Genomic DNA, 13432 nt, shown 5'->3' on the forward strand with positions numbered 1-13432 from the left:
TCAGAGTAGTTTTTTTGTTGTTATGTGCATGGTTCTGTTTGTTTTACCTTTTCATAGCGTAACATGTGAGGCACAGTTTATTTTTGAAAATTGTGCTGTGAATTGCTAGCTTAGGCAGATGCAGTGCAAGATAAACAGAACATGTATGCAAATATGCCGTAGTTAGTACTCGCATCATGAACGCACTCACATAGCAAACGCACCCTCCTGTTTTGATTGTCAAAAAGCGAATTTTTTTTTCCCTCGCGTAATAAACGTACAAAGGGCTTCTGTGTTCAGTCTGCTTTGTTGAGGATTGTGACAACTTGCTGTGAGGTTTGCTATAGTAAACACTAGTTGTGCGCTCTTTGGATGCAACAAAGGGCCGGTACGCAAATCATAAGTGCGGGTTTGCGGTAAGTTGTTGACTGCTCTCGAGCACTGAGCTGTGCTGAAGAGTAAGTATTCTTTTAATTTGCAGGTGAGTTGTACTGGATGAATTTTTTATTCCACCACCTTATTTCTTGTTCTGTTTGTACTCCTTCAGATTTTTGCTGAACATTTTACCGCATGTAATGAACTTATGCCTCCCAAACTTTCAGAGATGTTTGTTGAGAAAGAGTGCATTCATTATTCAAGTAAATACAGCGGAAAAATTTCAGTCTATGTAGGCTAAGTAACAAGAAACCAAAGTTAACAGAAACCATGACATTTTTTTTAACCATATTAAGTAAAGCTTTCCCATTGTTATGTTCATTTTTCTCTCTTCACACATGTTTTGTTTACCCAAAGTAAGGCTTTAGCATGATTGTGGCATCATAGCCACTTAGAAGTTTTTGTTGCTAGCAACTTTATTGCAGTTTATGGTAGAATTGGGCTCACTTGTGTAACTTGTAGAAATTCTTGGCGAGCTGTTTGCAAAATCATTTTGATGGCAAGTATTAGCTTACCGCATAGCAGGGTTGAATCACTATTAAATAGCTTGAATAGAAATTGAATATTTGTCATGGTTAGGTTCGTATTTTATGCAATCATTTAATAGTTGTCATGACTTAATACATTGTTTCCTTCTGGTTGACACTTCAGCTTTCAATGTTGTCTTTTATTGGTGGCGTTCACCGTGCGTATCGGTTTCAATGGCGATAAAGATAGATTATGCTACTAGTGAGAAATAGTGTACAATGCAAGACGGTGTCCACCACCTAGAGAAAGAGTATTGTTAAATTACTTTACAAGGACATTTGTTAGCTCAATTAGTTACCTTACCTATCTAGTGAGCATTTTTCATACAGCAGTGCTTCCATTATGCTTCACCTCTAAAATGTGGTGCAAGTGCTGAGTGAGAGTTTACGCCCAAAAGTGAAGGGTGGCAGGACAAAAATCAGAGTTACGAGGCTTCGTAGTTTTTGTGGTAAAATAGTGCCTAACAAGATGGCACAAGGAAGGAACACACGACAACACGAGTGCTGTTCCTTCTTTGTGCCGTCCTGTTATGTGCTGTTTTACCATCATGAATCTCTAACTTGCCCAACAAGCGTTACACCCGTATTAATCATTTGGCATACTAGCAAGATATAGCCCAACGGTGGTGTATAATATACACCTTCCTTGACGTAACTGGCCAAGCTTGGCCATCATTGATTGAGATGGATGGAACCTGCGGCATGTGTCGTTTGTTAAGCCATCTTTTGTAAATGAAATAAAATGCAGCAGTATGTACATGGTGCTTCATCCAGTAGCTGGGGAGGCAGAGCCAGCTATTGATGTCATTTGGAACTCCACGCTATCTTTGTGGTCACGACACTGGCTATAGGCCTGAGCACAACCCCTCACGACGCAGTTTGAACTACTGACTAGTACACCTTGGTACAGCTTAAGGTGCCCACTGCCACTGGAACCACCTGTAGCAGAACTTGGTTCCCCCATCTTTTACCTGCAATTTGCATTTAAAATATTTCGATATACTGTCAACCCCAACCGGGGTTTTTACAGGGGTGCGCGCACTTAAAAAAATACACAACTTTCAGATAAAACAGTTAGAGAACAGTAAGCAGTTGTACAATGAAAAGGATAGGTCTAGTTAAAGCAAGACAAGAGCAAACAAATTCGAGGTAATCAGTTATACAGAACAAAGTACACATCACCAACATTTTTAACAATATTTAGTCAGTTTTTTGGCAATATACTCAGCTCGGCAAGCTCCAAAAATTTGAGGACTGTTGGCTGCATTACAATCGAAGGGTCAAGGACATTCCATTTGCGCACTTGCGGAAAAAAGGAAAAATAGAATGTGTTATTGCAACAAAAAAATTCTTCGTGTAAGAGGATTTTTGCGGCAGGTGATTCTGGAGTAGCTTATATTGACGAAGTCTTCAGAGTTAAGCTTAAATAAATTGTGCAGAAGTAAGTATAGGAATTTCAAGCGGTGCAGTTTCAATCGGATATATAAAGGCTGAAGTCCTGCGCGATGCAAAAGTTCAGTAGGTGAATTTGTGCGTCTGTACTGGTTGCAGATAAATCGCGTAGCTTTTCGCTGCACACTTTCCATTGCGACTACGCTAGTACCTGTATAACGGAACCATGTAATGTTAGAATATTCTAATACCGGTCGTAATATTAAGACTATGAGCAAACAGTGCTTTAAGTAGGGACAAGAGATATTTTTTTTTTCTTTTCAACATTTATCACTGAGTGAGATTCTGCGGTCGGTAAATAATTTATGATCAGCAGATGGATGATGGCTATGATGCCACAAGTAAGGAGTTGAGCGAGGTTACATTAGGCGTACTAAAATTGCTATATAGTCACTTCATAATTTAAATGCGCTCTGGCTCTTATGCCGGTCTATCTTAGAAATCGGAATGGCAGAGTAAATAAGCAGTTATTTTGTAGCTCTCTTTGCATGCCCAATATGTGACCGTGACCCCAGTGCAACATTGTATAGCCACCGTCCTGCTATTGAAACAGACACTACATGGGAGAAGAAATTCACTGCCTTAGGTATTGGTTCAAAGAAAACTACAATTGTGATTACGCTTTTTCATTAATGTATGTTAAGATTAGCTACTGCGTGCTTTGTTATTGTTGTTATGTTGTTAGTGGCTGCTTATTAATAAAAAATAGCAATGGAAGGAAAAGATGTTGCCAGTCGCGGCATCTGCCATCGAAACTTGAAGGACCTGAGCTGCGGCTAGCGGGCATGCTTCAGCGATTTTTGCTTTTGCGGCAAGGCTGTCGTGCCATCCTGGCATCCATTGTAAGCGGCGGCCCCTATTTTAGCTTGTTTTTACCCCTTCAGCCATCAATATGATTAACTTCATTGGGGGCATTCGTAGCTCAGCTAGTCAGAAATGCCAAGTCATGCCAATGAATGGATGGAAGATAGGAGCGTCCCCTTTGAAACAGTGTGGTGCTCTCGTTTGTGCTGGGCATTTTTCTTTGTATTTCTTTAAGCTATCCAACAAACCCAGTAGTGTTATCTATAAATTCGGCTTATTTCTTTAAATACAATTTTTCATCATGAACGTAACCTTACATATACCACCCTGCTCTTATGCACCAATCTTCCAATCACTTTTTTCTAATGTCTATCGCACATTCATTCACATGACCTATGTAATACCTAAGCTCTAGTGCCTTGGGGGAGAGTTGCTGGGCGTGCATCAACATCCGGGTTGATAACGCCCCATTCTAGTATACAATGTGCAACTGTTTCTGCAGATTCACCACGCACTGCACACATATCCCATCTTGGTGAAATTTCTTTTCATAGCTTAGTGCTTTAAGATACCTTGATCTACCTTCAAGAGTAGGGTGTTGCGTCCTGACTTATCATAGAACGATTCCCTTTTGATTTGCCTTTTTCAATTTTTATGGATGCAGTCTGCCGATCAGTGAAGAGAGCACTCTCTACAGCTGGTATGCTCGCGGTGACGTCACGTTGCAGGGTCAGGGTACCGGCCATGGAGGAAGGAAAGAACTAAGGAAAGGCGGTTACGCCGCATTTTTTTAAGCCGGCTCCCCCCTGCCGCCCCCCCCCCCCCCCCCCCCCTACTTGGTCGTGTCAGCGCGTGCGCAGCAGACTACGCCGCTGCGCCCAGCGGAGGTTTTCTAGTATTCCTTAGGAATCCGGCACACATGACCGCGGTTTCGAGGGTAGCGCGCGCGCTACCCTCGAGGCCGTTGTTACCGTTGTTACGGTAGCAACGGCACCGCTGACAAGACTTCAACTGAGCGGAGAGCGCTCTACGGCTCCTTGTATCCGATGATGCAGCAGTCCAGTTGAATGCTCACGTAAGTGATGGAATACCAACCGTTCGTGCGCTTTTCCATACTTTAGTAAATATTGTTTCATGGTTCTTTTAAAGAAGTGGAGACTAATTTTTTCCAATTGGATGCAACTGAAGTTAACAGTGAAGATTCAAACACGGACATTCAGGACCGTCGCACAGGATTCCTCCACGACAAAAAAGTAGTCCATTAGAACTTTCTTGTTAATTATTATCAAGTAGATATACAAGAAGAAACTATAAGTTCAAGAATTTTGACGTCTCCATGGCTTGTTTAACACAGTCAAACATTAAAAAACTGATTGCAAATTGGTTTTTGGGGAAAAGAAATGGCGCCGCATCTATCTAATTATCGACGCACACCTGAACCGCACCGTAAGGGAAGGGATAAAGGAGGAAATGAAGGAAGAAAGAGGTGCCGTAGTGGAGGGCTCCGGAATAATTTCGACCACCTGGGGATGTTTAACGTGCACTGACATCGCACAGCGAACGGACGCCTTATATTATTATTATTAGCGTTTCGCCTCCATTGGAACGCAGCCGCCGCGGTAGGCTTCGATCCCGAGTACTCCGGAACAGTATATATACAGTATTGTGCGTTTTTATCGCTGACACTTTCAAAAATTTCCCCGCCTCAACCGCTGGCTCGTTTGCGGTGAAACTGCACACAGAGCTTGCGTATTATGGTAACTTTTGTATCGTTGCAAGTTTGACAACGGTACTTAGTTGAGCCGTGCATGATGCGAAAACATAATCGTCTACGTAGAGATCGGCAACCAAAACCCGCAGACGATGCTTTTTCGCTGAAGGGCGGCAGTGGCGCCATCTGTTTGCGGTAGCGCAAAGCGTCACGACAAGGCCGTCGAGGAGAGCGTTGCAAGGAGCGTGGGCCGTTTGAATATGCCGTTCCTGTCGTTTCGTCTGCTTCTACTGAAGCGCTTACAACATTTTCGACTAATTAAGCGGAAAAATATCAGAACAAATGATTTAACGAGGCTTTGCCTTTTAAAGAATATTGTTTGCAATGCTCGCCTCGGCGGCCTTGTCGCGACGGTTTTCACTGCCCAAAACAGATGGCGCCACTGCCGCCCTTCAGCGAAAAAGCGTCGTCTGCGGGTTTTGGCTCGCCGATCTCTCGTAGACGCTTACGTTTTCGCATCATGTGCGCCTGAACTAAGTAAGTACCATTGTCAAACTTGCTGCGATACAAAAGTTACCATAATACGCAAGCTCTGTGTGCAGTTTCACCGCAAACGAGCCAGCGGTTGAGGCGGGGAAATTTTTGAAAGTGTCAGCGATAAAAACGCACAATACTGTATATAGCCGGGCGCGCTAACCACTGAGACACCGCGGCGGGTTAGAAAAAAAAAACTGATTCCGTATACTGTTTTGTACCCGCCGCGGTGGCTCAGTGGTTAGGGTGCTTGACTACTGATCCGGAGTTCCCGGGTTCGAACCCGACCGCGGCGGCTGCGTTTTTATGGAGGAAAAACGCTAAGGCGCCCGTGTGCTGTGCGATGTCAGTGCACGTTAAAGATCACCAGGTGGTCGAAATTATTCCGAAGCCCTCCACTACGGGACCTCATTCTTCCTTTCTTCTTTCGCTCCCTCCTTTATCCCTTCCCTTACGGCGCGGTTCAGGTGTCCAACGATATATGAGACAGATACTGCGCCATTTCCTTTCCCCAAAAAACCAATTATTATTATTATTATTATTATTATACTGTTTTGATTGGTCAGCGGAGTAACAGGACGCCGTGGACCATGGCCCAGTGTTATCAACTGCTGTATTTTAAACTGTATCCAGTGCTCATTATCGTGTGCTCATGCTTTTGAATGTCGCGTATGACTTCAGTAGTCCCAGCCCATTCGAGGAATCCGGGGAACGAGGCAGCCCACAATAAAGCCCGAGGTTTCGTCGACCGGGCAGTGGATGAGTCTGGCTCCCTGAATTTCACGAAGGACTCAATGATCACATATCATGATCTCACCAATCATTTTAAACTAGAGAGGAGAATTTTCCCCCCTCCAGACAAAAGACTTAAGAACAAGAGGTTACGTGGCGTCGTCTACAGACGAGATCGATACGCACCCCATCACTCCTCGCGCACATTTATCCAGATCTTTACAACCCAAACTGCAAACACTGTGGCCAACGTGCTACCTACGATCACATCCTGTGGGACTGCAAAATAGAGCCACCTCAGGGTGATCTAGTTACAGCTCCTTCTCTCGAGCGGTGGGAGACCGTGCTGGCTAGCTCTGACCCCAGAACGCAAGTTTTGGCGGTGGAGTGGGCTGACAAAGTCGTCGAGGGCTATGTACTCTCGACCACTTAACGCGACCTCTTGCCAAGCTCTTCCCGGCGAATAAAATGTTTTACAATCAATCAATCAACACGGACCAGTACATGTATCGCCAGCACGTACTAAATAATTCGTAATGGGGCTGGAAATGAAAATTGGTTTTTGGAAAAAGGAAATGGCATAGTATCTGTCCCATATCGACGGACACCTGAACCGCGCCGTAAGGGAAGGGATAAAGGAGGGAGTGAGAAAAGGAAGGAAGAAAGAGGTGCCCTAGTGGAGGTTCCAGAATAATTTCGACCACCTGGGGATCTTTAACGTGCACTGACATCGCACAGCACACGGCCCTTATGTGTTTTGCCTCCATGGAAACGCTGCCGCCGCGGTCGGGTTCGAACCCAGCAACTCCGGATCACTAGCCGAGCGCTCTAACCACTGAGCCACCGCGGCGGGGTTGGGGTTGTTTTTACGTTTTTACTCTGATTTCACTTTCGTTTTCAGGTTGCCAAGCGATGGTTGCGACGTCACGTGAGTACGAGGTCACGTGAGGTATACAAAAGCTGCGCAATATAATTGATTTTTAGTCGTTTTAAACTATGCGAATTCTTAAGCTAAACTGCTACATAAGTAAGAACGACAGCGAATGGACGAACGACTATTTTATTTCAATTTTTGCGTGCATCACGGGATCTGTTGCGTCGTAACCATCACTAGGCTACTGAAACCTAAACTGCATGCATGAATAATTTAATTGTAGTTTGTTTACTGAGCTTAGGCACATTTCACGCGCTGATCTATGTTTACTATTGTCTTACGCATAATTGTGCGATGTCAGTGCACGTTAAAGATTCCCAGGTGGTCGAAATTATTCCGGAGCCCTCCACTACGGTCACCTTTTTCTTCTTTCACTCCCTCCTTTATCTCTTCCTTTACGGCGCGGTTCAGGTGTCAGCCGATATCTGAAACAGGTACTGCGCTATTTCCTTTCCTCTAAAACCAATTTTTAATTTCAATTTCCAAAGTAGAAATACACTAGTGCGGGAAATTCGCTCGCGCATCGAGCGCCTCGCGCAGAGAGGTTGTGCCGTGCGTGCACAGTGGGTGCCCGGTCACTGCGGCATCGCCGGCAACGAAGAAGCTGACGACCTCGCGACCGCTGCACACCAACTACCTGCCAGCGATCTGCCCCTTGCGCTGGAGGACGTGCGTGCGGCCATTCACGACCATCTCCGAAAGCAGCACCCCGACCCACGCATCGCGGGAGGTGAGCGCATCGACAGTGTCACCGGCTGTCGCGCACTTACACGGTCGCAACGTGCAATGATCCTCCGCGCGCGCATTGGCTGCGTGTGGCCCGGGGAACGACGGGTGCGGCACGGAATCGCGACGAGTGATGTGTGTGACGGATGCGGTGCAGTAGAAACTCTAGAACACCTGCTCCTTCGCTGCTCCGCGTTCACCGATGCTCGTCGCGATATGCTCGCGGCCTATAGGGCGCAGGGCATACTACCGGACTCCATCAAGACGCTATTGTGACCGCAGGACAGTGCGCGCACTCGTGAGCGAACTTTTGTGAGCCTCTGTGCGTTCCTCGAACACACGGGCTTGAGGTCCCGTCTGTTCTCCGTCAGGTAGTTACACGCAGTGACCGAACGCTCTATCTTGAACGATTAATAACTGGACGCCCCACTCCAGTTGTAGACAACACAGTGCTGTGCGCGTGTGTTTTAATTCCTCTAAAATGAACTAATCACGCGCACAACCTGGACACATTTATTATTGTGTAAATAGTTTGTACATATTACTTATCCCCCTATCATCTCTTCCTGTCCCCTCACCTCTTTCATTTCATTTCTCCATTCTGCCTGCTGTCCTTTATTTCCGCTGCCCCAGCTCAGGTGCTTCAGTATCGATGGCAGATGCCGGGGTTAGCAAAAATCTTTTCCTTCCTTTTTACTATTATTTTTAATAAAACCACTACCACCACCAAAGTAGAAATACATGAAAGAAAAAGTGGATTAGCCCAGCTAATCCAGGATTTTAACGGATCTCCCAGGATAACACTCGGACCGAGAGAATGGACTAGGCGACAGGTTACCCACACATACGCACATTTAATACACCGTACGTGACACAAACACTAGCACACAAACCTAACAAAACTAGCACAAAGGCTATCAATACACACGACCTGGGAACACTACTATACAAGCGTCTACTGCTAGCGTCCTACTGTTAGCGTTCTACTTTTAGCGACGTTCGTGCTCATGGTTGGTTCGGTGCGGATGCGGCGTTGTATGGGCCCAGTAGCCGGCGTCGAGATAGCGTTCGACGTGGTGAGGCTGGCGTCGCTGGCTGCATCGTACAAGCTCTCGGTCCAAGCGCTCGTGGAGGTGATGCCGGTGCTGTTGGCTTTGGGGGCACCACCCGGATGGGCGGTAACGGCGCTGGAGACACCTCTGGTAGCGTTACTCACCGGAACGGTCTCAAGAACGGCAGGAAGTCCGCGTTGCGAAGCAATAGAACAAGAGCACACCAAAGCAGTTGCTGGCGTCGCTCTCTTCCAGCCGAAGCGTCCCCGACCCGCCGGAGCCTTCGCTTCTCTGTTCTTCCCCCCGTGCCTCGCTCTCCCTCGCGCTTTTATAGCCTTGGCGTTAGTCCACGTAATCCTTGTCGTCGTCCTCTTCTTCTCTTCTCCACCAATCACCCCTTTCCACCTTCTTTAGTCTTCGGTTAATCCACGTCATCCTTATTGTCAACCTCGTCTTCTTCAAACCTATTTCGTTCATAATTTTATTTTAGACTCCCTATTATATGTGACAAGGATGTACAAAGCAAGATTGAGGTCTCCACTGACCCACGGGGGAGGTTGTGCGTCTTTCCTTCCGTGAAAATGATGGCTCTTTGCAAAGCTGTCAACACCAATGAAATCTATGAGCGCCGTCGGCTCACTTGTTTTGTTTGTTTTCTGAGGAAAGGAAATGGCACAGTATAACCGTGTCATATATCTCGGTGGACACCTGAACCGCGCCCTAAAGGAAGGGATAAAGGAGGGAGGGAAAGAGGAAAGAGAAAATTGAAAGTTGGATTTTGAGGAAAGGCACTGCGCAGCGGCGGAACACCTGTGGCTCGGTGCTACTAGTGGCGCATGCGCAGTATGACTAGGCAGCGAGAGAGAGAGAAAATTGGCAGTGGCTTAGCTCGGCTATGCCAGGATATACGTAGCGAAAGCTAAGGCATACACGATTAGCCTTGGTTAATCTTGATTGCAAGTCCAGGTTAGTCTGGTTGTCTAGCTACGTCGTTGTCGCATTAAAGACGACACAACTGTGGTTGCGGCGCACGCGAGCTCTCCTTTTCAATCCTCCGACATGTTATCAGGCATGCGACGCAGCTGGCGAAGCGAGCGCAACGACGAGGAACGCGGTGTGACGTCATACCAAACAGCGGCTGTGGCGAGCCGCGCGGTGTGACGTCATGCCAGATGGCGCGGCGAGCGCGCAAAGCACAGTAACCGTCTCACATATCGCAGTGGACACCCGAACCGCGCCGTAAAGAAAGGGATAAAGGAGGGAGGGAAAGAGAAATAATTATTGATAGTTGCATTTTGAGGAAAGGCGCGGTGCTGCACAGGGGCGGAATACCTGCGGCGCGGTGCTACCAGTGGCGCATGCGCAGTTGTGACTAGGGAGCGAGAGAGAGAGAGAAATGCACCGTGTGTCGTCACTGCTCCTCGCGCATGCGCAGCACGGCTCTCCAGGAATCACGCTAAACTGCTCAACCTGCGGCCAGTAAAGCTTTCGCTTTAAAATGCCGGGTACGCAGTGGGCGTAGAGACGCCAAAAAGACTAGTGAGACGCACAACCTGGCAGTCGCCTTTGATGGGACTAAATAGGCGTGCCACTCCAGACTTCTCGGCTGCTAATCCCATACAGCTTTCGCTCATTAAGGAGCTGACTGACTGACTGATGTTGCTTAAACGAAGAAGGAAAAGGAAAGAGCACGGGCCTGCCTACTGGCTCAAGCCGAGCCACGCTCGCGGCGGCGTGCTGAAAGTGGACTTATAAAAGATAGGGGGGAAAGATAGAAAAGGCGCCGCGCGCTAATAGGCCCATAGGCCCCGGGCCTTTCCCGGAGGCAGTGCAACACCGGGCCTACCCGTGCCAGAGTGCGTATAGCACTTCGCCATATTCCAAAAATAAGTTTAATATCTTAGGTCCAAGTACCAGCAGCAGATATTAAATCAAGTATCAGGTACCTAAAACCGCTTGTATTAAGGAGCTGAGTTGGTAAGCTTAGGTCTACTCATGTTTCAGTAATCTCCCCGCTGTGAAGTTATTCCCAAACCCTCCACTACGGCACCTCTTTCTTCCTTTATTCTTTCACTCCATCCTTTGCACTTTCCCTTACGGCGCGGTTCAGGTGTCCACCGATATATGAGACAAATACTGAATAATAATAATTGGTTTTAGCGGGAAAGGAAATGGCGCAGTATCTGTCTCATATATCGGCGGACACCTGAACCGCGCCGTAAGGGAAGGAATAAAGGAGGGAGTGAAAGAAGAAAGGAAGAGAGAGTTGCCGTAGTGGAGGGCTCCGGAATAATTTCGACCACCTGGGGATCTTTAACGTGCACTCACATCGCACAGCACACGGGCGCCTTAGCGTTTTTCCTCCATAAAAACGCGAGCCGCCGCGGTCGGGTTCGAATCCGGGAACTCTCGATCAGTAGTCGAGCGCCCTAACCACTGAGCCACCGCGGCGGGATTTTTAATAATAATAATAATTGGTTTTTGGAGAAAGGAAATGGCGCAGTATCTGCCTCATATATCTTTGGACACCTGAACCGCGCCGTAAGGGAAGGGATAAAGGAGGGAGTGAAAGAAAGGAAGAATAGGTGCCGTAGTGGAGGGCTCCGGAATAATTTCGACCACCTGGGGATCATTAACGTGCACTGACGTCGCACAGCACAAGGGCGCCTTAGCGTTTTTCCTCCATAAAAACGCGAGCCGCCGCGGTCGGGTTCGAACCCGGGAACTCTCGATCAGTAGTCGAGCGCCCTAACCACTGAGCCACCACGGCGGGGCACAAATACTGCGCCATTTCCTTTTAATAATAATAATAATAATTGGTTTTTTGGGGAAAGGAAATGGCGCAGTATCTGCCTCATATATCGTTGGACACCTGAACCGCGCCGTAAGGGAGGGATAAAGGAGGGAGTGAAAGAAGAGAGGAAGAATAGGTACCGTAGTGGAGGGCTCCGGAATAATTTCGACCACCTGGGGATCTTTAACGTGCACTGACATCGCACAGCACACGGGCACCTTAGCGTTTTTCCTCCATAAAAACGCAGCCGCCGCGGTCGGGTTCGAATCCGGGAACTCCGGATCAGTAGCCGAGCGCCCTAACCACTGAGCCACCGCGGCGGGATTTTTAATAATAATAATAATTGGTTTTTGGAGAAAGGAAATGGCGCAGTATCTGCCTCATATATCTTTGGACACCTGAACCGCGCCGTAAGGGAAGGGATAAAGGAGGGAGTGAAAGAAAGGAAGAATAGGTGCCGTAGTGGAGGGCTCCGGAATAATTTCGACCACCTGGGGATCATTAACGTGCACTGACGTCGCACAGCACAAGGGCGCCTTAGCGTTTTTCCTCCATAAAAACGCAGCCGCCGCGGTCCCCAAAACCAGTTTTCATTTTCATTTCCAAATAGAGGTGGCGAAGTGCGAAACATTGAGTAGAAGAAAAACCTATGACGATGAAGGAGCCTCATGTATGTGTAAGTGCGCTACAGAGGTTTTGCTCATTTTCAAGAAATCCAAAACGCAAGGTAAATAAAGAGGTCCCGGCTCTTTAAATGGCGCAGCGCAAGAGGGCGAGAAATATACTTTTCGTGAAAAACTGGGCTCTTTGATAGCTAAATAGCCGGCGGCTAATGGAGCGCAACTTGTCGCGTTCGGAAGAAGTGCACGCTTCAGGCGGGATGTATAAGACGGCTCCGCTGGCTGTCCCAGGTGCATGGACATTGTTCTCTTAAAGGGACACTGAGGAGAACTCTATAAATTTTTTTTTTTTTGTTAGCAAAATCTGATAGTTCGGCATTTCATGGCTTCGTTGCCGCTTATCCGGGCGCGAAGGATGCATTTATTTCAAAGAAATTTGGATTCGGAGATGAAAAAGTTTTTCCCGCCGCTCTGATTCAAACTCGGGGAACTCTCATGACGCCACGGCAACTCTTATGACGTCTAAGAACGGAGTGACGTGCACGTCACGTAATCGCAGACTCCGTGATTTCTGACGGCTAGCGGTGCGGTGCGCAACCTTCCTTTGCCAGCCTCAGAGATTCGCGACGTGCATGAAGTAAACAAAATTCCTCTAAGGTGGCGCCTCTTGTCCAAGGAAGTCATCACGCTTGTACTTACGAGATTGGCCTGTGGCGGCGATACCTGTATTTTGGTTCTTGCTATTTTCTACATTACAAGAGCTTTGTTTTCAGTAAGAGTGGCGTTTTTGTGATCAGGAGCTGCTATTCTATCGATACAAGCCAACTTCAATTTCTCCTCAGTGTCCCTTTAAATTCTGGTTTTGCTTTCAGGTGTCAATAAGAATTGTGTCCAGGTTGTGCGCGTGATTAGTTCATTTTATTCCTCTAAAATGAACTAATCACGCGCACAACCTGGACACATTTCTTATTGTGTAAATAGTTTGTACATATTACTTCTCCCCCTATCCTCTATTCCTATCCCCTCACCTCTTTCATTTCATTTCTCCATTCTGCCTGTCGTCCTTTATTTCCGCTGCCCCAGCTCAGGTGCTTCAGTATCAATGGCAGATGCCGGGGCTAGCAAAAATCTT

The 13432-nt window shown here is 47.2% G+C and overlaps 2 non-coding genes across 2 annotated transcripts; both read right to left on the reverse strand.

Annotated features, from left to right (window-relative positions):
* Window positions 1-11265: 11265 nt before the first annotated feature.
* TRNAS-ACU (transfer RNA serine (anticodon ACU)) lies at window positions 11266-11337 on the reverse strand. The gene has a single exon. It is a non-coding gene; the product is annotated as a tRNA-Ser (tRNA).
* A 247-nt stretch (window positions 11338-11584) lies between these two features.
* On the reverse strand, window positions 11585-11656 carry TRNAS-ACU (transfer RNA serine (anticodon ACU)). Its single transcript has one exon. It is a non-coding gene; the product is annotated as a tRNA-Ser (tRNA).
* Window positions 11657-13432: the final 1776 nt, after the last annotated feature.

Source organism: Amblyomma americanum, chromosome 9 (genome assembly GCF_052857255.1).
Source record: "Amblyomma americanum isolate KBUSLIRL-KWMA chromosome 9, ASM5285725v1, whole genome shotgun sequence".
NCBI classification, from domain to species: Eukaryota; Metazoa; Arthropoda; class Arachnida; order Ixodida; family Ixodidae; genus Amblyomma; species Amblyomma americanum.